Source organism: Muntiacus reevesi, chromosome 11 (assembly GCF_963930625.1).
Source record: "Muntiacus reevesi chromosome 11, mMunRee1.1, whole genome shotgun sequence".
Lineage (NCBI taxonomy): Eukaryota > Metazoa > Chordata > Mammalia > Artiodactyla > Cervidae > Muntiacus > Muntiacus reevesi.
In genome coordinates this window covers 25,060,003-25,083,639 of record NC_089259.1, presented here as the reverse complement: position 1 = coordinate 25,083,639, position 23,637 = coordinate 25,060,003, and the positions used below count along the sequence as shown (strand labels likewise).

Genomic DNA, 23,637 nt, shown 5'->3' with positions numbered 1-23,637 from the left:
GATAAAGTATAAATGCAGCCACGCGGGCACCCTGAAAACCTCGTGTTTTATCACAAGGTTCAGATTTTATTCCCGATACCTAAGAACTTCTTGTATTTCCAGTCCTGCTTTCTTCACCATGACTTCAAGTCATAATTCACTTGTGAATTCTCTTCACCTGCAGCCCCAGCCCCAGACCCAGCATTGAGTCTTGCCCTGCTGGGGAATTGGTGCGAACCACGATCACTTCACTGTGTCGGGAAGTGAGTTCCCGCATGGAAGACAAGCACTTGGAGAAAGACCCCATCTGCAGTGAACTCTGAATGAGTGAGAAATAAACTCCACAGTTAAGCCAGTGAAATGAGACATGAACTTGGCTATGAGGCCCCCCAAATGGGGACATGTTTGTTATTAAATGTACAGTTTAGCTTATTCCGATTAATAAAGGCACTGGAAGATTCACTGAAATGATATATTTTTGAGGATAAGTTATTAAGGAAAATAGTCAAACTTTGAAGTCTACTTTGTCCTCAGTGAAAAAATATCACATTCCATGAAAAAGGAACAGAAAGCCATAAAGAGAAATAATATACAACAGTATAAGAAAAAATAGGGAACAAGTTGAAATAAGAAAGGATTCTAAACAAATGTAAGTTAGATACTAGAATTAAAATTCAAGATGACCTCCTGTAAAGCAGGGGGAAAGGCAAATAAATAGAATGAGAGAGAGTAAGGTAAATGTGGAAATCAAGAAAGAAAAAAAAAGAATAATCAGAGATAACCGAAGGAAATGTTTCTTCGTTAACTTTTAAAGTTAACTTGACAGATTGAAAGAATTTTCCAACTAAGGACACACTTTGGTTTGTTTTGTGACATTCTAAATGAAAGGATAAAAGAAAAATATCACAAGATGTTGACCTGTCTCCAAACTGTGCTTTGGCTAGTGATGAGGCCTCATACAGTTTACTGCTAAAAGAGCTGAAGATCTACCAGAAAGAGTACTTTTCAGCTAACTCTTATGTGGTGCTCCCTTGAGTCTAATAACTCTCAGAACAGCTTCCACCCAACAGCTCTTGCCTCTCAATTTATTTGGCAGAAACTCAATGACAAGATAGAAAATCTGACATATGTATCAAGAGAAATACAGTTCTTTCTTCCCCTGCCCTGTTTCCACCTCCAGCTCCCTCCCTGGAACTTCCCCCTTCTACATAAATGTTCCTCTCTTCTTTGTTATATCTGGCTTCAATTTTATAATTACTTTATTGTGTATCACTATTTCTCATTATGTAACGTATCTTTCTCTTTTTATCACCAATAGCTTTATCTCACAAGAACCATTCTAGGTGCTCAGCTTTCTTTTCCAGACACTTGGCTAGTCTGACATTGTACAACTTAGTACAGGGGGCATCTTCTACCTGGTTATTATCAGTCTCCATCAGTCTTCCTTTCTTTTCATAGTAGAAAATTCAATTGTCTTCTGTAACTCCAGATTATTCCTAGTGCCTTATACACATTCTCCATTACTTATTCTAGAAATGAAAATAGTTATCTATACTATATAGCAATGTTTATACTTAAGAGATAAAACAGAACTATCAAACACATCAACAACTATATGCAAATGGTAATAAAGCTAGGTGAGCCTCAGAGCACTCATCTGCCACATGAAAGGCTGGATGAAGACAGAACAATACATATGAAACCATGGAGAGGATAATATCTGAAGTCAAGAACCTTAAGTTCAGCCAAATTGCTATTCATGTATAAAAACAGTCTCTGTCATATAACTTCCTAAGGAAAACTTCTTCATGTAGTTCATTTCCCAAAAAACCAAACAAAATTTAAGAATCTCCAAATGGGGAATGTCATGTAAGCTATGAACTAGTTAAACTGAGTTAAACATCCATAATTTTGGAAATGTGGTTACAAATGGTAAAGCAGAATGTAAACATAAAAAATTCTTCCCAGTGAAGAAACACGGTGCAAAATGTAATCTTTGGCTCCACACCCCACACAAGCTTAGAAAAGTCTGGGTGTTAACTGGGGTGGAGACAAAATGACAGGCCATAAATTCCTCATTTCACCCACAGGGACCCAAGAGATACCATTTCATTCTTGAACTTTCTTAGAGGTGCATTCTTGGAGTTTGTCTATTTCTTTTACTCCTTACTCCAATACTCTGGGCACCTGATACAAAGAGCCAACTCATTGGAAAAGACCCTGATGCTAGGAAAGATTGAGGGCAGGAGGAGAAGGGGGCAACAGAGAATGGGATGGTTAGATAGTATCACCAACTCAATGGACATGAGTTTGAGCAAACTCCAGGAGACAGTGGAAGAGGAGCCTGGCATGTTGCAGTCCATAGGGTTGCAAGGAGTCAGATACAATTTAGCAACTGAATAACAACAGAAATGAGGTTTGACATGCTGACTTATGTATCTAAAATTACAAAGAATAAAAATGTTAGGTAAAGGAATTTTGATTTAAAGTCAAATTCTGACTTCTGGGTATTCCAGTCTTATCCAGGTCTTTCTGGTCACCCCAACCCTGTCTTAGAACTAATTCTTTACACAGAATCTTCCAGCTTCAAGTATGTGCCCCCAGAATCAGCCTCCCTCTGCTCCTGGTTCCTTCATTCACCTGAGAACATAATTTTTCTGCCTACACAGCCCTACCTGTGCCTTAAGCTTCTCAGTTGACATTCTTTCCCATATAGTTTGCATTAACAGGTTGTCTACCAGTCCTTCTAGAATACAAGGCACACAGCACCCAGCAAAATTGCCCATTTCTCCCAGGCACTTAATTCAGAGCAGTAATAAGCAATATTCCACTCACCTGTTTCTGCACCTGTTTTCTATTTTTCCCCAGTTGCTCTGATAGCTAGTTCCTGATGTAATGTCTCCTTAAAAGGGATCCTTCCTACAGTTAATGCTCCCCATCCCGTCTCCTCACACTAATAAAAGCAAAAACCAGAATAATGTTAACAGTGAACAACAGCAGCCAAAAGAAACCCAAAGCGGCACAGTGGCCATATTTTATATCTGGATTCTAGTGTCTATTTGCCTGGACCATTATTTCTTTCAGGCCTAATGCCTAGAGGTACGCGCTGATCTGCCAAGCTGCTTTAATATTTAGTGAGGCGCCATAGCCGACTAATAATTTTTAATAGCTTGTCCTCTATTGATTTCAACCCACACACTAAAGCACCTAATAAAAATTTTAAAAGGATAGGTGAAGGGACATAAGGACAAAAGAAAGTTAATAGCCTTTGTCCACTTCCATTTGAAGAGATAAAGAGGATTATTTCAACTTATAGGCAGAGTTTGTATAATAAGACAATTGCTGACTGCATCATCTTTCAACAATGGCTTTTTTTTCTTTTGATGAGCTTCAAAATATACATTCTTTAACTGATATGAAGCAAGCTCTGAAATTGGTAATTTCTGATGAGGCATAGATGGCTGGGTGGGTTGCATAAAACCCTTGTGGACACAGTAATGAAATCGGGGGAAAAAAAATCCTTAACAAGTTAATGAACTTCTAATGTTGACAAACACAAATCCCCACATACACTAAGATGATCTGATTTGCTATGGGGATGCAAGAGGTAGAGCAAAGATTGGCCTTAAAGAGGAGGCATGAATTGCAATTCCAAGGTGAGGGAGTGGAAGGAAAAAATTAGGAGGTTGGGATTAACATATACACACTGCTACATATAAAATAATCAACAAAGACCTACTACTCTACAGCATAGGGAACCCTCTGAGAGTCAACATTCTGTAACAACCTATATGGGTAAAGAATCTGAAAAAGAATAGATGTATGTGTAAGTGAATCACTTTGCTATACACCTGAAGCTAAAACAACATTGTAAATCAACTACACTTCCATAGAAAACAGCAAGAAAAAAAAAAAAAGGTCAGAAAGAACTGCAGTTTCAGAAACAGACTGGAAAACCTCCCTGCAGCCTTAGGCTTTATGAAAGCCAGTGACTATACCTGTCCCTGGGTATGATTTGAGGGAGAAAGGAGGCAGCAAAGCTATCTGAGATGCATTATATTAGAAGGAAAGGATTCATTTAAAGCAGCCCTCAAACTTAGCATGAAAACAAACACCATCAAAGGAGGCTTACCCCCCAAAATGGACATAAATCAAGTTCTCCTTTGGGTCAGAAACTCTCCATAAATTCTCCAATTTAAACTTGCTCAATAATTTACTATCTCTATTCTCATGAATGTTGAGGTTAGCAGATTACCTAAGGGGTGATTTCTCTCAGGCTAAGTATCAGGAGGCTGAGGGGAACAGAACTATTATAGGCATTTAAACCAGCAGAGGCCAGGAAGGGGGAGGTACACAACGGTACTTACGTGCCCTTGGTAGATATGCCATAGGGCAGTGCCCTATTTGTGCTGAAAGATATTTTTGGAGACATCAAAAGTGGTGCAGGGAGAGGATTGTTTACAACACTGAAGCGGGATTTAACAGGCTGCCATTTAAACCCATATGTTCAGAAACAAGAGGCCATCAAGCTTTCCTACTCAGCAAGCAAGCATGTGTTCATCACCTGCAGGCCACACGCAGAGCTGGCAGCGTGGGGACACAAAGCAAAAAGGACATAATTTCTTCCTCAAAGATAATTACACTGTCACTGTAAAAACCAAAGACACTCATGAACCAGTGCTGCGGAGAAAGCAACATGACATTTCAATGGAGCATTATTCCAGGTTTAGAGGAAAGCATGGAGGAAAGGCCTTGGACTGTGTATCGAGGGCTTCTTTCTAACACAGCTGGGGAGTCACAATGGGAATGTCTATTGTGTATTCAAGGGGGCTGAAGTCTTGAAGATGTGGTGGGAGGAAGAACAACCATCCGGTTTGCCAGGGACCACAGGGGTTTCCTGCAATGTGGGATTTTCAGTCCTAAAACCAGGACAATCCGGGGAAAGCCAGGATGAGTTGCCAACACTGTAGTGGCTCAAGCACAAACGTAAATCAAAATTCTTCTAGTACTGTCTCTGCGAAGCAAGTTATGGAAAACTGCTCTTTGCATTTTTCTTATCTGAAAATAAATTTAATCAACTATAGATTAAAGATAGCGTATTAAAGCCTTTAGCATATAGTAGGCACATTATTTTTATGGTGTATTCTATGTGCCATAGCAGGGCTTTAGTTAGGAAAGCCTCAGTGGATTTCAGAGGAGGAAAATAATCACTATGTCTGGGATAGAAAAGGAAAGATTCAGAAGTAGAGTGACCATCCCATTTCTCCTCCAAGCTGGGGCACTTCTGAATGACAAAGAGGGTGTTCTCACTACGTATGTGAGGCAATGTGTATAATAAAATATGCATATTTCAGACCAACCAGAAGAGTGGTCAGCAAGCACTGAATTTAGGATTTGAAGGAAGAATGGAAATTAAATGACAGAAACACCACGAGATGCAAACGCCAGGAGTCATGTAGTGTTTTTAAGAACTGTGACGAGAGAAGACTGATCAGTCCTTGCTAAAGAATTCTTCTGAATGAAGTTTGAGATAAGAATAGGGATAGAAGGAAAGGATTCCTGCTGTAGAACATCTTACATGAAAAAAGAAAAAAGTTTGGTTTTATCTTTTAGACTATAAGGAGCCATTGAAAGTATTTGAGTAGGATAGTAAAATACCAAAGTAGCAATATTAAGATTAATTTGGCAAATTGGAATGGAGGGAGACTTTAAAAATCAAATGGGTAAATACTAAAAGCAATATTCAGATATAAGGTGAAGTGACAATGACAATGGTCTAGGGCAGAAGAGAACTATCTAAAGTAAGGAATACGTGGAGGAAACTTTGAGAGGGCTTGGTCATAACTCATTATGGAGAAATAAGAGAGAACTGAAGACAATTTAATTGGTTGAAAGCTATTTGATTAGAAAGAAAAAACTGATGCTGATGACAAAGACTGATAATACATGCCAAATAATTTTCAAAAGTATCTCAACATGCTTTCACTGACAAGCTCTCATCAAGTGATAATATCATCATAGATGCAGATGCTTTGACAGGATGCAACCCTGGGACCTTGACTTTGTAATCTATATTGAATGACAGCTGCAGAAGTGGGTGGGCATCACTGACCTAGGAGTCCAGATGGTCAGGGGTGGCCTGAGATCACATATCAAGCCCAGCAAATCCAGTTAAGGAAGAGAAAGTCAAGTTCATTTGTGGATACAAGTGGGGTAAGAAGGGTAGGATTCAATGTCAGAAAAATCAGATCACAGAAATGAGGAAACCGGACAAGGACACTGAGGAAGTTATCTGAGCCAAGAGAGAAAGATGTGAGAAGAAATGAATGGGGGCAGTGAAATGATGGTTGAACAGGAAGGAATTTGACATCTATTGAAGAGCCACCTACAATTAGTCTCATGACAGGCACCAAATAGGCCACCCTAAAACATTCCACTTTGGCATAAGTATTATACTGAGCTGAAGGCAACTGAGAATCAACAGATGCAGAAGAGTTCTCTGCCCTCCTCTCATCTGCCTCAAAGCAGGGCATAAGTTTCCCTTTGAGGAAAGTACCTCCCATTTCAGACCCCTCATTTCTCACCTCCTCCCCCTAAAAGAGAAGAGCAAAATTCTCACTGAAGAAGGGGCAGCTGACATCAAAATATTTTTGCATAAATAAACCTCACTAAAATAGCCCCGCATTTTCCATCAGCTGCCCCATTTATTTCCTAGTCACTCCCCCACAATTCATTGACCCTTTAAGTCCAAATCCCCTTTTTTGGCTACAAGGATATATAAGCCCCTGAGTATAACCACTTCTTTGAGTTCCATTTTTTTTCTGTGAACTTCTGTGCATGTAAAAATTAATAAAGTTGTGTGCTTTTTCTTCTTGTTAATCTGCCTTTTGTTAGTTTAATTTGTATTCCCCAAGTACCAAACAAAGAGGGCAAGAGAAACATTTTTCCTCCAAGACACTTATTTTACCATGAGAAAAATCAAGGAAATTTCAACTTGTCTAACTGCAAGTCTCTGTATGATATACCAGAACTCCCTCCATATCATACTTCCCAGCAGAAGCAGAAAATGATTTCAGAGAATGGATGCTCGGAGGTCACAGGAGACACAGGGTCCTCAGACTGGCTGAGAGGAAAGGGAGTGGAGAACAAGGCAAGGTTATTCTAAAGCAATGTGCCACCTAATATTTCCACAGGTATAACTCCTGAGGGTCAATGAACTGGCTGAGAAAAAGCTAAATGAACCTGCTAGTTCTTTTTTTTAAATTATTTAATATCTTAATTTGTCCTTTCTCCAAGCTAGTACTTTGAAGTACATAGTAACCCCAAAGTACATAAATATCCCCAAAGCTAAAAATGTCACATCTTCGACTCTTGGGTAAGCTGGATATAAAATAATATTGAAGTAGGGATTCACAATAACATATTATAAAATGTTATCCTGTCCTACCCATTGTTGTTGTTTAGTCGCTAAGTCGTGTCTGACTCTTTCATGACCCCATGGACTATAGCCCGCCAGCCTCCTCTCTCCATGGGATTTCCCAGGGGTGAATACTGGAGTGGGTTGCCACTTTCTTCATCTCCCCTACTCATCCTCCATTGAAAATTACCAAAAAAAAAAAAAAAATTTTAAATTAAACTCTAAACTTTGGAGAAATTGATCATCAGTGACAGTCTCTACAGAAGAGTATGGGAATCAATTAAACAGAAGCTGAAAAATGTCTCAGGGTATAACTGATAACATGATGAGACAGGAAGAACAATTTCAAGTATGAAGTTAAATCCGAAACTTCTTACTCAGAGAAAATGCAGAGGCTTCTCGTGTCTCATAGGACCAATCTGCAGAACTATTAGAGTTTGAGGAAGCAAGAACCAGAGAATAATTGCTGTTGTTTGTTTATTCTTGACAGTTTTAAAGGACAACTTCTCTTGGGGAGGAAATTTCTGTGTTCCTACTTAGAAGTTACTTCTAAACCCAAGACTGTTCCAGAAAAGCTTTTTGGCTCTTTCTGAAACTTTGGAAAAGGATTTTGCATAAAATTGCATAATCTGTTTACTTAGTTGCTCTCAAATTCAGAGGTTTAAAAACATCACTGAATATGAAACATGTTCAGAAAAAGTGAAAAAAAAAAGTCACTGTTACAAAGGTTAGTTGCCAGACCAGTGAATGAAAGATCAACATTTTGTCCTTGATAGTCTCTGAATTGGACAGCTGCCATTTTCAGCATGAAAGCCTATTCATTGGTGATGTGATTTTTTTTGTTAAATGTTAAAATGACCCAAATGTTTTCTTGAATTATAGCCCAGGCAATTTAGGCACTTAGGTCTGGTTAAAGCACTGGTTGCCAGATTTTCTTAGAGCATTATCCACTAAACCACATGCACTGCAGAGAAAGCCTTAATTTCTATTAAAAATTTAAAAGTTGATAAAAAGAATTTGCTTTTGTGTAAGAACAAACTCATCTGTTAATTCACTTGCAGTATTAAAGGTTTAATAATCTCTTACATGAGAATTAAAATATAAAAAGCATTTGGTACCAATGCTATATAATACTTCAATTCTTAAAGAACTTTTTGAATCATGAGAATCTTTCAAGGAAAATAGGAAGAACAGATACCTGGAATACATTACTAAAATTAAGGTAAAATTATTGTACACCATTAAAATTTGTAATCTCCTGTTAATGAAGTTTTAAAAGACAGTCCATTTATTGTAGGGGAGCTTAGGGAAAGGAAGTAGTAATTATCAGAATATATGTCCCAAATCATTATTCTACTTCATTCCTCATGCATTTAAACTGTCTCCCTCTGCTACAAGAGTCTTTTGTAATAAAAGCAGAAGATTTTGATAGCCAACTTAATGTAAATTTAGATGCAATTCACAGCAAGTTTTACAAGAAGGGAAAAAAATAAAATTTTATTAGCAAAGTTTCAGATTAATTTGTGGCAGAAGGGTTAAAATACATGTTAGTCTTATTAACAGATAATTGATTCTGATTCCTAAAAGATAATTCTTCCTTTTTTATGCCAGGCATCTAGGTTGCAAAATTAGGTAATGTTCTTGTGGAAGACAGTGTAGCAAGAAGGGTCTATGCAGGCTTCACTTATTTATCCCTTTCTAAATCATAATAATAACAAACTTTTGTGTGCCTACTGTGACCTAAGCACTTGATAAGCACTATATTCTTTAAGCCTGACAGCAATTCTATGTTATCTGAATTAATATTTTCCCTATTACACAAGTGAAAAATTGAGGACTCAAAGAACTAAGTTGTTCAAGGTAGTTCAGTGAGTAAATGGTATGTCTTGGATTTGAATCTAGGTTCGATTGACACTTGAGTCTGTGGTTTATTACTGAGCAAAACCGCAGTCATCAAATCATCTGATAAATTTCTTCTACAAAGTCGGAAATCTTTTCAAATTGGACCAGCTATCTCACTAACATTTTTCTTTCTTTACTGCCTATAAATGATGAACCTGCCAGCAAAAATAGGCATAAGCTTATCAGCTGTTCCACTTTTAGCAGAATGATACTCTCAAAACATGTCCATATATTTAGAATCTTGTATCACTTCTTTATCATGCCTGTAACAGCTTTATGATCTATTTGAGAAAAATAAAATGTTCCAACTCACCCCTCTGGCTGACTTGTCAATCCACAGCATCCTTCTCCAGTAACATCCGTATCTAAAATAGTAAAAAAGACCTAAAGACATTTCCAATAAACCACTTCTCTGAAGTTTTCCTTTGCTCACTCAGAGAAATGAAGCATTTTGGCTTTGACACTATCTTAGCACTTAGTCCTTACTGCCATCAGAGAACAAACCACAGAACAATCTAAATTATTTGCTGGTGAATCATCTTCTACCTGGACCAGACTTCAGATCTCTTAGCTTTCAAAGAATCTGTATGGTGAACACAGTAAATCCATTTTTGATTATTCTTTCATTTTTTGAAAGCATGTTGAAACAGCTGATTATTACTGCAATTTTCTCCTCATGAACTTGCTCAAATTATTATTCTAAAAAACAAACAAAAACAGTGCTCTTCACTTTACAAATGGGAAAACCAAAGAATGGTTTTAAGCACTCTACCACAAAATCACAAAGTATCCAAAGCTTCTGCTTGAGGAAAGACCTTTGAATAATAGAGAATGCCACATACTGCATTGCATTCCATTTCTTACTACTCTACACCGTAAATATTTTAGAGAACTTTCATAATTTAGAAAGGGGAAATTAATACTTAGATTTTTGAAAATTAGATATTTGATGAACATCTTGAAAACTGTAAATTATATAAATCTGATATAATATAAAATAAAAAAGAAAATACTACTTAGCAAAAACAAACTCAGTTTTCCCTTAAGGGAAAACATAGAGATCTTTTAGAAGATTTAAGATTCATATTTGTGCTTCTTTCTGATAATTGCTATGAATCATTCAGTCTTATTGAAGTGTACAATTACTACATATATAAATAGAATATTCTCATATATATGTATGTGTTGATTTTTATATTTTGGTGTCATCAATGTTACTAGAACTTTAAAATTCATTTATTAAAAAAAACAAGATATTTGAGATTTTAACCAGCTTCTATTCTGCCTAGGGTTGACTTCCCTGGTAGCTCAGAGAGTAAAGCGCTGCCTACAATGTGGGAGACTCAGGTTCAACCCCTGGGGCGGGAAGATCTCCTGGAGAAGGAAATGACAACCCACTCCAGTATTCTTGCCTGGAAAATCCCACGGATGGAGGAGCCTGGTGGGCTGCAGTCCATGGGGTCACAAAAAGTCAGAAACGACTAAGTGACTTCACATTCTGCCTAGAGCTGTGAAATAAATGAGTAGAGATAGACAAGATTAAGATATTCTAGGAATGGAAGAGTCACTATAAAGTAACATGCTCTGACAATTCCAGAAACTCTAACCTAATCTGACAGGATTCTTCTCAGCTATGAGCCTGAGGATGAAAGGCAACTATTTCCAACCTAAACAATTTCCAAGACTGGTGAAATCTGAAGCTGTAGGATCTCTTGGCTACCACAGATGCTACCATCAAAAGGTTTCAGAAGGGAGTTTTTTTTTTTTTTTTTCCTTCAAATGATTGAGGAAAGCCCAGCATTTATTGAAGGGTGCCAAGCTAGAAGAATGGGCAGCTAATGCTCAAAGACCCAAACTCCACAATGGCTTTCAAGTAATGGTTTTAAAAAGCAACAGTTGGGGTAAGGATTGCACCTCACGAACTTTCTTTTTTTCCTGCTTGGTTGGTGGTGAGATAATAGGATGGTGGTGATGTTTCCAAAATCTTAATCATTAACCTTCTCATTCCAGTCAGTCTGGGGTCTATGTACTTGTGACCAGCATATAGTCGCAATCCTTAGCCTGAGGGGGGCAGGTCTTAATTTCTGAAGAACAGCTCAAAGACATGCATCAAATCATTATGCATGTAGAAGGGAGTTCACTTTTGCCCCTGTAAGAATGTTCTTGTAGGGCTTACGCATTCACATGTGGACATGTGCACAGTTCAAAACTTAATTATTGTTCATAGCTAAGAAAAGAGAAAGATAAGCAAGCAAGTGTACACAAAAAAGTATCAATATATCATCAGTCACTGAAGATGTTGGACAACAGGTGACAAGACATAGAGAGCGAAATGACTGAGCGATTTTACTAATGATCTTCATTCTGTCTTTTGGGAATGCAAACAATCATATCTTTTATCTCCATAACTAAAAGTTTTATTTAACACCAGAAGCAATAGTATCCATGGCAGACAGAAAAAAATAAGCTCCTGAAGACATCCATAATCCCCAGCACCTCCATAAATATGTCACCATATAGTGGCAAAAGGGACTTTACAGATGTAGTTCAAGATCTTCAGATAGATTATTTTGAATTATCTTGGTGAGCCAAATGCAGTCACAAGGTTAGCAGAAGGGGTAGAGATAGAGAAGGAGATGTGAGGATTGTGATGATGATATAAGTACAGGTCAAGGGGATGTTGCCATGAGCCAAGGACAGTGGTCTGCCTCTTGAAGCTAGGCAAGGCAAGGAATGGATTCTTTCATCAAGCCTACAGAAGGAATGAAGAGCTACCAATACTTTGATCTTAGCCCCATAAGCCCTATTTCAGAATTCTGACCTTCAGAACTATAAGATAATAAATCTCTGCTGCTTTAAGTCATTAAATTTGTGATAATTTGTTACAGCAACCATTGGAAACTTATACAATGTCTTTGTTGAATATCTTGTTTCCATCGATGTCTTCAATCTAAATATGCATTTTCTTTTTCCAGGGAATAATCTATGCTAAGGCCCTATTTTGTACCATAATGTATAAAATATTTGTAAGTTAGTGTCAGGATATGCTTTTATACATCAGGGAATTACCTTCAACTATAAAGGTTAGAAATATTAAGAAGTCCTAGAAATTGTCATTTAGGAAATAATTCCTATGTTTTTGTAATACATCCTTCACCCTGGTTCAGCCCTCATCCTCTTTGACATACAAAGGGAGTAGGCAAATAATTTAGACACTGTGACAGACACAATAGGGCAGTGCAATTCGGATGGCATAATGCCTTTGTAGAGGACTGAGGTTGTGTGGGGTTATATGGCAGCCTGTGCCAGAGAAACCAACAGATGCCCAAAGATCTCAAGCAGCCTTATAAGCTGTCATGAAGTTCTGCTACCTAAGCAGCATAAAATGCAATGATAATGAAATAGAAAACTAAACTAAGAAGTTCAGTAAGTCCTATAGCAATCAGGCAGAAAAACCATTGCACCAATGTGATCTGCAGCCCAATGAGTCTAGTTTCAATGGGAAATCAATTGGCTGCTATCTCTTTATCTTAAAATACTGTCACACTATGATAAACCAGTTAACTGCTCTATCCAGGTGATTCCACCCAAGACTTGAGGTATTCCACCCAAGTGTCCTTAGTGACCATGACAAGAGCAGGAAGATTTGGGAATCCTTTAGGCTACCAACAGTTTGTATAACAACTTATTTCTCAGGATTCTGGTACTTTTATTCATCTTGGACTCAGCCCCACTCAATATCAATTGAGCTCTACTCAATATCAAGTCAGGAGTCTAGACAGCAAAATTTATACTAGAGAACTAACGTGACCACTCCCTATTCACATGCTCTCCCAGCAACATGTCAGGGATCATTCTTAGCATGGTGGTCATTTGGTAATCTTCCCAATAGGGAAAAAGAATTTTAAAAAATGTAAATGAATGATTTGAAAGGCCAAGTGGAATGCATGTACCAAATAACTAGTTACATTTTTACCTGCCTTTTCTCCCAAAGGAAGTCTCTCTCCTGAAATTTCCAACTCTAAAGAAAAGGAAGGGAGGGATCCCATTACAGGTTGGAAGGGTACTTCCTGAAAGTCAATCATAGTCTCTATGTCTCAGCAGTTAGACAAGGGCTGGAGGATATTGCTGGATTGTCTATGTTGGGTATAGCCTTGGTTAAGACAAAAAATTCTACATTCCTCGATAAAGAGAAGTCTATTACACAAGCCACTGAATTACTTGGAGAGCTAAAAACTATCAGTTATCAGTTCACTGGGGGGATGTAAACAGGTGGCTCAGATGGTAAAGAATCCACCGGCAATGTAGGAGACTTGGGTTCATATGGGTTAGGTGCTTTCTCATTAATGGAGATACAGACATGATTAGGGCAGAGCACTTCACAGACAGGCATGAGGAGAGTTATACTTTTCTAAGTTTAAATCCTGGCTTCATCTCTGAACAGCCATGAGACTTTGAACAAGTTCTACTGTTTCCTTCTCATCTACAAAGTGATGATATTAAAGCTCCTATTACCTAATTAAGGTAGCCGGATACTGTTTCTGCTGAGTAGCTTATAATCCGATGGGGGAGATAAACACGCACACAGATGCCTAAATGTTGCAAGAGAGGTGTATGCAGTTATGCGGAAGCACAGGGGACCTAGCTAGAAGGGGACCTGAAGAGGAATTTGTAGATGGTGGAAGAGCCTGCAGTCCAGACAAAACCCTGATTTATCAGATCATTTAGCCCAACATATTCTAACAGAGAATCTTACCTACACAGTCTAAAAGTGCAGGCTGAACTTCCAAGGTTCTCTTTCTTGTTTGAGAGTAAACTGAAGCTAATAAAACAATGTACTTACATTCATTTATTCTTTCAGCTCCTATTTGGACAAAGAAGAAGCAAGCATCAGTCAAGGCTAAGAATTTTACTGAAATGCTAACTCCAAGGCAGGAATTCAGCTGCCCCTTACTCTCCTGGCATTGATTGAATCTGATTTAATTGATTAGCATGAATTCCTTTCCCCATATAAACCTGCTAGTGTAGATTCAATGTTAATCAAAATATACTTCAAACGATGAAATTGGGCCGATTTGAATTAAGCAGGGAAACTAGGAAATAATTCCTGTAATTATAATATAATTACAATCTATTTAAGAAATGTAAATTACATTGGCACTCCCTAACTGGATGCCCTTTTTGGCCATTTTATTAAATGGCGTAATTCTATTTGCAGTAGTAGGCCTACAACTATCACACGAGAAGCTTACTGGCAGATCATCAATTTATATTGTATTCATGAAATAGCATTCCTTACTAAGTTGTCTTGGTCTTTTGTACAATTAGAAGGACATTCAGAACATGGGACTTATTGGAATAGAACAATTTTTATGGTTTTTCAGAACCCTAAATTCTTACTTCCATGTAACAACTGCACTGAGGGTCAGTTTCTCCCCTCTATTGAATCCTACTTTTCTAACTTGCCAAGACTGTATTTCCCAAGAGTATTACCCAGTACACCACTGTGAAAGTGATCTTACATCTCAAAAGTCTGTTTCCAGGTAACCCATCCTAACCTGGGGTTGTCAATCAAAATGGTCCCCATGGGAAGCTTTATATAATTCTAATTATTCTGTCCTTGCTCAGAACCTACTGAGAATTACATTTGAAGGTCTGTTTTTAGAAACAAAAGCACATTCTTGGGGAGATCTGTCCTAAAGTGCCAAATCTTTACCAACTGGGAGATATGTATGTATATGTTTTAGAAAAGGCTAAAAGTTTTCTAAGCTGAATCTGAAAAATAAGATTTATGATTAAACTAGAGTCTACTATTTAGAACACAAAATTAGGTGAAGCTAAAATGTGTTGGGTATAATTTGCTAAATGGTGATCAAATGGATTTGGAAACAATATCAAAAAAGATGCTAAATGTGTTTTTAGCAACAGCAACATCAGTAAAATGAATGTGTATCCTCTCAAGACAATTACTTAAAATGATAAATCTCATGTTTGTGTATAGCTTGTACCATTCTTATTAAAATATTAGTGTCATCACTTTATAGTCACACTGAAGTTACAACTATGGAATTCTAGTTAAAGCCTATTATTCTCCTTCTAATTATAGTTTTAGGACTGAAGAGTTTCATGGAAAAATGTAACTTAAGGACCTAGGTTGCAGACTCTGAATAAATGAAGGGGTTTAAAGAGCACTTGGTATTTTTCCAACACAAGGATTTCAGCATACTTATAGGTTAATGGCAAGAATTGTTTGACTCATCACTAGCTCCCAGTTCAGTACCTGATACACAGTGGATCACTGTGGCGATAACTAAATTATTCAATTATAAGACAAATGCTAGAGACAAGCAGGATTTCTAGGACCCAGCGAGCAAAAAAACACCCAAAATTATAAGCAAGATGCTATAAGTATAATGATTATATCTTGTATTTCTGTAGCTTATTTATTATATTCATATAATAAATACAAGGATATCCCGTGTATTTCCCCCAACTTCATATTTTCTTTAGTTATCAGCTGGATCCTAAAAGTATAAAGAATCTATATGTTTGTGTGCACTGATACCAGGAGCTAACTCCTCAGCAAGTAGTAGGAGAACCCAAGATATAAAGTGGGTGGGGGTTATTGCAAAGAGAAGAGAAAAGCTGAGGAATCCCCAGGACCAGGAGTGGAAGGGGGAACCTAAGGAATAACCCCAGCCTAAAAACAGGGCCCAGGATTCTCAAAGCAGGATATGCTCACAGTTTACCAAACAAGAAGCACTGATGTTACAATAACCAATAGCATATGGTTAAGTTGAAAAAAGAGTTGATGATTTGTGCTATGTGACTTAAGGGCAGAGATCATTATACACTGGGAAAAAAATCATGAGATCTATAAAGAGAAACAGAGCTACTGCTTGAAAGAAAGATTATTAGATCTTCCAGGACTGCACAGGGAAGTGCTAGAGGAAGAAAGCATTCCCAGCAGCAAGAGTTTAAGTGAAGGCTCAGAGGCACAAAGAACCCAGACTTCAGTGGCTGCCTCGTGGCGGCCACATCCTCTTCACAGCATTGACAGAGGGTTCTGTGGACCTGCTGAGCCAGATCTTGGCAGGCACTGGGAAGGCTAGAGATGTGTATAGTTAGGCATTCCATCCAGAGTTTTCACAGCAGGGCTGTAGAAGGAAAACCAACACACACAAAAGCATTAACCCTAAACATGATACCAATTATCTGGGAACAGAAATTCAGAGAAGTAAGAGATAGATTTGAGAAAGACTCATGGAGAAAAGATCTCAAGCTAAATCCTGAAGAGTGGTCAGGATATTGATAGGCTGATGGGAGTGGAAAAAATGAGCACCAGGGTGGAGGTGGGGAGGTCAAAAATAAGTATGATTTGCGTTCTGCAGGACAAAAAGGGCATGTTGGATAATATGAGGAGTTACCATCAAACATGTGCATATTGGAAATGTGCATATCAGATAAAAAGCAGAGACGTTACTTTGCCAACAAAGGTCCATCTAGTCAAAGCTATGGTTTGTATGGATATGAGAGTTGTATACAAAGTCATGTATGGATGTGAGAGTTGGACTATAAAGAAAGCTGAGCACCAAAGAATTGATGCTTTTGAACTGTGGTGTTAGAGAAGTCTCCTTGGACTGTAAGGAGATACAACCAGTCAATCCTAAAGGAAATCAGCCCTGAATATTCATTGGAAGGACTGATACTGAAGCTGAAACTCCAATACTTGGGCCACCTGATGCGAAGGACTGACTCATTGGAAAAGACCCTGATGCTGGGAAAGATTGAAGGTGGGATAATGAGGGGACAACAGAGGATAAGATGATTGGGTGGCATCACCAACTCAATGGACGTGAGTTTGAGCAAGCTACAGGAGTTGGTGATGGACAAGGAGGCCTGGCATGCTGCAGTCCATGGGGTCACAAAGAGTCGGACATGATGAGCGACTGAACTGAACTGAATGTGCATATCGGAGCCAAATTAGAGAGGGCTTTAAAAGAAAAAGAGGCTTGGATTTGGTGTGGTAGATGATGAAGAATCACTTCACAAATGGGCTGCAGTTGGGAGAGACTGAAGTCAGAGCCACCCACCAGCCGGCAGCTACATTTATCCAGATCAAAATTGATGAGGGCCTCAATGAGGGAGCAGAAATGGCAACAGAAAGGGGGAGACACTAACAAACATTTCAAAAAGCCCAAGAGGATTAACTAAGAGGATGGAAACAGAGACAGATCCAAAGTGACACTGCTCATAGAAACTAGCATAGAAATTAGGCAGAGAAGTCAGGTTAGAAAATATACAATAAGTTGGTTTAAAATATATGAGCCAGGACTTCCCTGGCAGTCCAGTGGTTAAGACTCCACGCCTCCAATGCAGGGGATGTAGCCTTGATCCCTGGTTAGGGAACTAAGATCCCACATGCTATGCCATGCAGCCAAAAAAATTTTTTTTAAATTAAATAATAAATTAAAAAAATAAAATATATGAGATATGGCAAGGGCACAGGCTCTGAATGGAATGGTCTGCATGCTCATTTCAATCTCAGAGGCTCAGTCACCTCACAGACTCCTAGAAATCAGTCTTCAACATTTCCCATTGTGACTCAACTAGTTAGTCCCTTATGCCATTCAGCTGCTCCTCACAAAGCTTATGCATAACTTTTTAGTCCAGGCCATATCGAGTAAACAATCAGGATATAGTATCAATTGTTAGATTCATTACAGTACATCCACTACGTTCTAACTACTAATCTAGATTTCTCTCTTGTATCTCACTTCATTTTTAAACACTAACCCAATGTCAAAGATTTGTTCACCCACTTGTACAGAAAAAGAAAACAAGTTCAAGGAGGTTGAGTTTCAAATTCACAAACTTATAGAAATGGAGCAAGAATTCTAACTCAGCTCTTTTTTGAATCCAAGCCTATGGTCTTTCACTAAGATGCACACACAAAGATGCACAGAGTGTGATTTAAAATATATTCTGAGAACCCAGATGAGGGGGAAGTGATAATCTGATCAAAAGTTCTACATTTTCATTCCTGAGAACTGCAAAGACTTAAATGACTGTCATCCATTTATTATTAAGAACTCATTGATATCTAATTTTGTAGATTCAGAACACCTGTAATATTTATCATTAATGATTTTAATAGCACTAACTTGTGTTTCAAAATATAATTTAAAGGTTAAACCTCATTACATCTTCATCAGTAAAATCAAAATATATATCCCAGTACAAATGGGCAAATGACAATTTATAAAGAAATAAATACAAATGGTTAAAAAGATAATTGAGTAAGTTTATAGTATCATTAATAACAAAACCCACTGAAGTAAAGGAGATAACATTTTTCATCTCACAAATAGCACAGGATTTTTCTTGGAATCCAGTTGATGAGATTAAGTGAAAAATATAATTCTCATATCTTGTTTATTAAAGTACAAATTGACATTTTCTGTCTAGAGGACAGGTTGGTGGTATAAATCAAAACCATCAGAATAAACAAACTCTTTGACACAGCAATTTCTTATGTATAAATATATTCATCACAATGTTATTTAAAGCAGTAAAAATTTTTAAACAGCCTAAAGTTCAACGATAATTAGTCATTAAACTGAAGTTAAAGGTAGCATACAATAGAATGCACTCAGCTAATAAAAAATCAAGTTGTGTAAGGATATAAAATGACCTAGAAAAATGATTACAGCATATCATTAAATAAAGAAAACCATACCTCAAATTAGTATCACACTACGATTGAATTTTGTTGAGTCTGACCTAGAACTTCACCTTAAATCTTAACAAAGATCCTTTTTGAGCAATGGGATTATTTTTCCTTCCCGTTGCTTTTCCATGACCTCTGAATTTTCTACAATGAACTATATACAGCTTTTATCATCAGGAAAAAGCCACGTAAAAATCTTATTCTGTCAAATTATCTGTTATGCATTACCAGGGAAGCTAGGAACCAGTCTAGCTCCTGCACTTGTTCCCTCTCTTCTGTCTCCAGAACATCCCAAACCCTCTCTAATTCCGCTCCTTCCATCCCAGAAGGATGCAGCTTTCTGAGACATGCACAACTGGTTTCAGCCATTGCCCTGATCACAAACCTTTCCACAAGGATGTCCCCTTGGGTCAGATTTTCATCTTCTCCAATCTGATCTATTAACTCATTTGTGAATTTGGCAAACAGTTACTGAACATCTACTTTGTGCTAGGCAATATCTAGATTCCCATGACACAAAAGTCAAGTAGGACACAGTCATACAGTCAGATGTGGATAGATACTATATATACTATGAGTTTAACGGACAGAGGAGGAAATTTGAAATCAGATACAGAAGAGGAAGGAAAGCAAGGATGAACACTCAGAGGCAGTGATGCTCATCCTTAAAAAACAGGAGCTATTTAGATGAATAACTCAGGGAAAGATACTCTAGGCAAAGGGAAGACCTGTGTAAGGCACACAGGTGACGGGGGAGTATCATATTTTCTGGGAACCTCAACGGTCTCCATTTGGCTAGAGTATAGTGAGTAAGGGCAAGTGTCAGGAAATAAAATTGGAAGGAGATGTTCCAAAATGTGTTACATGGACTCTAAGAACTCTGACATTATCTTGGGGGAAAAAGAAAAAAAGATTCCTTAACCAAATAACTCTGAGAAGCACTGTGCGGTGTTACCTACCTCTGGTAAGACTGATAGTGAACAGAACCCCTCTCTTCCTTTCCTTCAGTATTCCTGGAATCCCACAGTACAGGAAACATTAAACAGAGTAATGAGAAGAGTCCAGAATAACTCTGAGAGCTCTGGTGAGCCGTGACAGCTTTCAAACAGAAGAGTCATGCGGGCAGCTTCGTGATTCAGAAGGTCCCCCTACTGCAGTAGCAGAGAGCACTGCGGTGAAGGGAGTCAGAGAAGAAACAGACACCATCCGTGGGAGACTGTTAGGATGATCAAGAGGGGAAGGAATATGGCCTGAGACTAACGCTAAATGACAAAGAAGAAATTATGGATTAGAGAGAATGTCACCTAAGCAGAAAGTAAGACTTAGTAACAGACAGAAACATGCTGGGATCAGGACAAAGCTTGTGACAGGAAACCGTCTAAGATGTTTTAGGTGTTTCTCAGTGTTTTTGTTTTTGTTTTTTGAGAATCACTGGAGGAGGCAAAGTAGGTCTGGAGTAAAATGCAATAAAGCCATGATGGGAACCATCATGTCCAACCATGATGGGAAATATAAGTCTGGAGGTCAGGAAAAAGTTTAAAGAGACAATATCTATTATGGGGTCATTAGACTATCAGAAACCATGGGCTTTGGTGGGAAATACAATGAGGAGTGTGCAGGTTCAAGGATATAATCCTTGAGTCACATCAAAGTTTATCCAGAAATCTATAAATGTGGTAACGAGAGGCCAGAAAGGAAGGATGAAGACCTCAAGAGAAACATGCCAAGGGAGCCAATGCAAGAGACTTTTAAGTGGAGGTCATGGCAACTTGGATTAAATGCCAGAGAGATCTAGTGAGATATGAACCTGGAAGTATCTACCAGCTCTGGTGAAATGTGAGTAATCAAGACCTCATAAGAGTCTTTTCAGAGAAGATGGGACTGGAAGTCAGAGCAGGAGTGAACTAAAAGAGACAGAGAGCAAGGTGGACTTGTCCTTTACAGAGCTAACAGAGAGGGTGTTTTGTACTCAATAAAATGTTGATGTTTTGAGTTTGAATGTTTTTGCTTTCACTTGGGAGATAGCTGAGTATATGTTTCTATGTTAAGAATGAGTGGCAGGCACAAGATGGGGGGATGTTGGTAGAAAAGAGAGATTGAAGTAAAAAGAGTAGTGGTTGCCAGAAGAATCTGGGGGTGTGGATGGCAAGGTGCTCACAGTGCAGATGCTGAAGAGCAGGAGAGACCTGAGCTCCTCAGAATTTAGAGGAGGGGGGAATTGATAGGTACCAGGGAAGGAATTAAAGAATGTGCTCACCTGATGACTTCAAGGTACCCAAACCAAAGTTTTGTAAAAGGTGCTTGGAAGGCATGAAATGGTTTAAAGGAAAAAGGTTAGGTTTCAGAGATGAATCAGTTAATCATTCTGAACCACAAAAAAAGAAAGACTCCAGGATTGTCAAATCTGCCTGTGTGCATGCTCAGTCGTGTCTGACTCTTGCAACCTCATGGACTATAGCCCGCAAGGTTCTTCTGTCCATGGGATTATCCAAACAAGAATACTGGAGTGGGTTGCCATTACTTCTTCAGGGGAATCTTCCCAACCCAGTGATTGAACCCAGGTCTCCCGCATCTCTTGCATTGTCAGGTGGATTCTTTACCAATGAGCCACCAGGAAAACCCAAACCTGTCCTTAAAGCTTCTCAAATAAGATCAATTCAATGCCTTTTTAAATGTTGATATTCATATTAAGATATATGAGCATAGGTTTCCCCGGTGGCATTAGTGGTAAAGGACCCACCTGCCAATGCAGGAGATGTGAGAGACAAGGGTTCAGTCCCTGGGCTAGGAAGATCCCCTGGAGACGGGAATGGCAACCCACTCCAGGATTCTTGCCTGGATAATCCCATAGACAGAGGAGCCTGGTGGGCCACAGTTCATGCGTTTGCAAAGAGTCAGACACGACTGAGCACACTCAGCACAGATGTAGCACAGCATATGAACACAGTTAAAGTTCAAAATAAAGTTCTTTGGCCATAAAAATGTGACTATTTATGCCAGGTGTATGTATTTTTTGCACATTTTTTTTAACAAGAACTTTTTCTTAGGCATGTAGATTTGGAGAAATGTAATCTGAGCTTAGTCAATTGTTCTTTTACTTCCCCTTCAAAATCTGGGATCATTTAGTTTAAAAACACATGAGTAATATATACACTACTTTCCATTTATTACTCTTGCTCACACTACTTTCAACTTTTTCATGTAATAAAATGAAGTGTTATCAATTACTAGGGTAATAATGTTTCTTCATTTTCACCATTGATTTCCATTTAAGAGTCTCTCTTTGAGCTAATTTAAAAATTAAGCTATCGACTAGGTGGGTGCAGGAACAGGATGCATACCATCTGACATTACAGCAAAACTTTAATCAGCCAAGTGGATCCTTACACCATGGCCTAAAGACAGAAACAAACAAACAACAACAACAAATCCACACCTGAAGTAAAAATGCTAGGCCCATTTACGAGTTATTTTTGGTTCCTTGATTACAGTGAAATGTCGAAAGTACATATGTTTCAAACAGAAACAAATACACACAGTATGGAGGCAAATCAAGCAATATAGTGCTTCTAGAATTGATTGTAAATGTCACTACCCACTACCACCATTTCTTTTAACATAACCTTAGATAATGCAGTGCTTCCGTCTGAAGTCAGAATGATCTTGTCAGCTGAACTGGAGAGGTTCAGACCCAGAAGGCAAGCTTAAGAGGAAAGACCTATGAGCATTCAGTCTGCAGAAACTGGGGGCTCCAAAAAAGCTTCAGGGCTCAAGAATTCAGAACAGCTCTCCTTCCCTACAAACTCGGACTCTGATATAACCAAAAACAGCCATTGCAATCCACATGCTTTTTAAACAATGTGTCCTCTTGTAATCTATTTTGATAGCCATATTTACCTAATTTATTTTCTACTGCTTACTTTATTCAGAATTCACTGGGGAAGTTAACAATTTATAGAAAATCTTTAAAAGACATAATTAGTATTTAATTTATCAGGTCTGTTAACCTACATTTTTCATATACTTTACTGGGGTTGTTTTAAGAGAGACTTATCTATACTTGGAGAAGGAAATGGCAACCCACTTCAGTATTCTCACCAGGAAAATCCCATTATCAGGTCTGTTAACCTACATTTTTCATATACTTTACTGGGGTTGTTTTAAGAGGGGCTTATCTATACTTGGAGAAGGAAATGGCAACCCACTTCAGTATTCTCACCTGGAAAATCCCATGGACAGAGGAGCCTGGTAGGCTACAGTCGATGGGGTCGCAAAGAGTCAGACACGACTGAGCGACTTCACTTTACTTCACTATCTATACTTATAAATGTGTAGAAGCTGGGTACCACATTTTTAGTACCAAAAGCACTAAAACTTTTTGGAAGATTATCCTCCTCTAGTATCAATGAGAAGTTTATAGAACCAGGTTTGAAAAAGTCATGAAAAACCATGAAAGTCCAGGCAACCAGAAATACAGCCCAACCATACCTGAGAAGGAGTCTGGTCAGGATGCAGCTGCCACTGCTGCTGGTCACTGCACGTGAGCATCACGGACGTGGACACCATGACCCATGCTGACGATGGAGGCCTGTTGACATGGAACCCTGCG

The 23,637-nt window shown here is 38.3% G+C and overlaps 1 long non-coding RNA gene across 1 annotated transcript in view; it reads right to left on the bottom strand.

Moving 5' to 3' along the window:
- LOC136144081 (uncharacterized) overlaps positions 1-23,637 on the bottom strand; it is a 351,985-nt gene that overhangs the window by 486 nt on the left and 327,862 nt on the right. The gene's annotated exons all lie outside the window — the stretch shown is intronic.